Below are 4,071 nucleotides of genomic sequence, written 5' to 3'. Positions count from 1 at the left end.
AATAGTGACAAGATAGTCCTCTATCTTGTCTGACCATGCTGTAAGTGCTTACTTTCAAGCTAAACTTAAGGCTTTATGCACCCTACAAACAAAATCTAGATGTTCATGATCCTCATAACCTCTAGTGGTGGTTGAACACCACATGTAAACTTCTTCTTGGTAAGTCACCATGTAAAATTGGATTAGATTTACCTCCATCTAATGTAAAAGCCATCTCTTAGCTACAACCATAGTAATGATTGCTCTCAAGGGTACCATCCTAGCAACCAGATTGAATATCTCCTCACATAGTCAATGCCATATTTTGGTGTATATCCCTTGACAACCAATCTTTACTTGTACCTATTAATAGAACCGTTTACATTATGCTGCACTATGTAGACGCACTTACATCTAATTTCCTTCTTTTCCTTGGGAATCCCATGTGCAACTATTTCCTCATCCATGGAATCTTCCCAATGCAACCATCTTTTCAAATCTATCCTTAAGGAGACTAGTTTTATCCTTGTGTGTGTAAATGTGATTGGTTTTCCAATCATGAACCAGCCTTGCCTATCTTTCATGTAGGGGGTATTGAGGATCATAGTGTAATACCCTCTTTTTTGGAAATCCATCCATGAATAAGTGGTGGAATCTTAGATCTTAAAGGTTTTAACTTTTGCATATTAAAGGATGCAGAATGGTTTAGATGTTTTCCCTTTGACAAGCTTAACAAATGAGTCTTGTGCCTATGAGCAGTGGGCTTCCAAGGCCTGCCTACTATAAATCTTTGGTGACTATGCTGACACTAGCACCACCATCCAAGATCATAGAGATTGTCATACCCTTGTAAATGACATGTAAAATAGCATTGATTTCATCACTTTGAAATTAATTGATGTTGATTGAGCAATGATAAGTCTTAAGTAATGCTATGCAATATTAATTAGGGTTTATGAGATTTAATTGATGTTGATTGAGCAATGATAAGTCTTAAGTAATGCTAGACAATATTAATTAGGATTTATTCATGTAATTTGTTCTAGTTCATATTATTTTGGCCTTACACTAATTGAATCTTTATTGATGTAAATTAGGCCTTGAATTAAGTTGATTATTATTAATTGGTATAGTGTAGTGAATATTTATCATTGTAAATTAGGCCTTGAATTAAGTTGATTATTATTAATTGGTATAGTGTAGTGAATATTTATCATTGTAAATTATGGGCCAATCAATGATATTCGAGGCCTAATTGGTGTAAAATAATGCCCAAGTAACATCAATTATGGCTAGTTGATATAAATGGATCTCCAATAATTTCCATTAATGCTACTTAAAGCTTAATAGCTATTACTATTAGGCTGCTATATTGAAACCAATTGGGGTGAATTTGTGTTGATAGACCTCTATTTGCCTAAAATTGTTGTCGGCGGTTGGGGCCTTTATATTGATGCCATATAATTTTGATTGATGTTAACTAGAGATTCTCAGTTTGAATTAATTAGTCATATTGATGTCAATTAGATCTCACTTCATTCTAAGTTACCACCTCAGTTAATGTGGATTGACTTGGCGTGTAGTGTCTATAGGGAAGGAACTAAAGAAGTAGTAGAGACTAGATTCTAATCTTAAAAAACTTTAAAAAGTTAAAAAAAACATAGAGAAAACACGAAATTGAGATGAAGCTTTGTAAGAACTAGTGAAAGATAAAGTTTTGTAAAAGAACCAATGAAAGATGTGATATCTCCACTAGATTAAAAAGCTCCATAGAAGAGCCTTAGTTCATGTTACTTTAAAGATTTTTCACTATATCAAATATGTATGTGGAGTCCCACTATAATACGTCAAGGGCATAGCAACATTCCAGCAGTGTTGAGGCCTTTGGGATGTTGGGAAATTTTGTCGCTGCTCAGTAGTAAAATTTTATTGTTATTTTTGTTGCTTAGTAGAACAAAATTTTGCTACTGAGCAGATCATTTCGTTGCTACATTGTGATTTTGCTATTGAGCCGCAATGGGTATAGCAGTGAAATCTCACTACTATATTGTTATACAAAATTTGAGAGTTGTTAAAAATTGAAATTAGGCATACATGTCACATATATACAAAAAATAAAATTTGTAAATAGTCTCTCTCACCTTCTTGTCTCCACAACCAAGTATAGCTAGTGGAAGAATAAACTATGTTTATAAAAAAATGGAAGTTAGTATATGAGCCTACAAATAAAGTACCATAAAGAGAAAATGAATAAAATAATATTTGAATACTTATAATATCTTGTGTTAATCATGTTTCTTGAGGCCATATAATTGTACCTCTCCTTTCTTTTTAGTCTTTGTGAAGGCACCCTTCAATGAATGCATTACTACCATTGATGTATGAAAAGAGGCAATCACACTTTTCATCTTATTATGCTTCTTCTTGGTTAATACCCATGGAACCTTTGGTAAGGACATGTTACCACTCTCATCTACAATTTTCCATGCACTTTGAAGGCATCCAATGTTTTGTAACTTATCCCTTGCAACCTTGGTATCTCTTTTACCAATTAAATTGTCCCAAATGTTTGTTGCCACATTCTTGAAGATATGCATGGGGTCTAAGAGATGATTGATCTTCAACTCACACCAATATGGAAGTCAAAAGAAGATTGAGTATCTTGACACCCCATCATGTGGTGGATTTTGGGTGCTTCTCCATGCCTCAAACCAATCTCTATCTCTCATCACTCACAAGTGGTGAGACATCATGTAGCACATACTTGGGACGTGAAGGAGGGAGAAATTGATGATGTTTTTCATACACAACCTTCTTTAGTGTAGAGGGTGTTTTTGAAATAAGTGATGGTCCACAAATCAAACATGCATGATGTCCGAAGGTTGCCAAACCTATTATAATATTTAGATGATTGAGCGGTAAAGTAAGACAAGTTTAAAGTTATAAAGTTCGAGTATGTACCTGAGCACTCTAAGAACCTGGGACAGTCATGCATCGTCCAAAGCAAAACTCCTTTCACCTCCACATCATGCCTATCATTAGGCAAAATATAGACTCTCATTTTTGCCCCTTAAGGATTTCCACACCTCCTCTCTTTAGAAAATTGGGCTCATGGTGAATGCTTTTGCAAATTAAATCAAAAGTTGGCGGAGATTGCACATTTAGAATCTACTCATCGAGACACCAATTTAAGGACTTTTTGAATAATCAAAATTTTCCATCATGATATATATCATTGGGGAAAGGTCTCGATGAGTAGATTCCAAATGTGAAATCTCCACCAACTTTTACTTTGATTTGTAAAAAAATTCACCATGAGCCCATTTGTCTAGAGAGCGAGGAGGTGTGGAAATCCTTAAGGGACAAAAATGAGAGTCCATATTTTGCCTAATGTTATTGGCCTTGAGACATCATGCACTTTGATACCTTGCCATAGTATCTCAAGCTCCTCAATCAAAGGCTGAAGGTAAACATCCATGTTTACCACCTTATACTTGCCTAGTACAAGGAGATCAAGTATGTTATGACCTTTCTTAATTTCCACCCATGGAGGGAGGTTGTAAATCACCAATACAATAGGCTAATTAGACAGTGATGTGGACTTGAAGCCAAATGGGTTCACACAATCCATGCCCAATACAAGATGTAACTAATGGGGCTCATCTTTAAACTTTGGCTATTGAGGCTTGCATAAGTAACGGGGGCATAAATCCTATGCATAGGCTTGCATAAAGCTTTATGCATAGGCTCTATGCATAGACTTGCATAAATATCTATGTATAGGCTTGCAAGCTTTATGCATAGGCTTTCATGAAGCTTATGCATAGGCTTGCAAGCTTTATGAATAGGATCTATACATAGGCTTGCAAGCTTTATGAATAGGATCTATGCATAGGCTTATGCATAGGCTTGCAAGCTTTATGAATAGGATCTATGCATAGGCTTGCATAAAGCGTGCATAAAGTCTATGAAAGGTTACATATAACGTCTATACATAAAGCTTATGCATAGGCTTGCATAAAGCTTTATGCATAGATTTGCATAAAGCTCTATGTATTGGCTTGAAATATTTATGCATACGCTGCTGAGTAG

Source organism: Cibotium barometz, chromosome 52 (genome assembly GCF_041138505.1).
Source record: "Cibotium barometz isolate CiBa-2024 chromosome 52, ASM4113850v1, whole genome shotgun sequence".
Taxonomy (NCBI): Eukaryota; Viridiplantae; Streptophyta; class Polypodiopsida; order Cyatheales; family Cibotiaceae; genus Cibotium; species Cibotium barometz.
The sequence above is the reverse complement of the archived record's forward strand: the minus strand, read 5'-3'. Positions refer to the sequence as shown.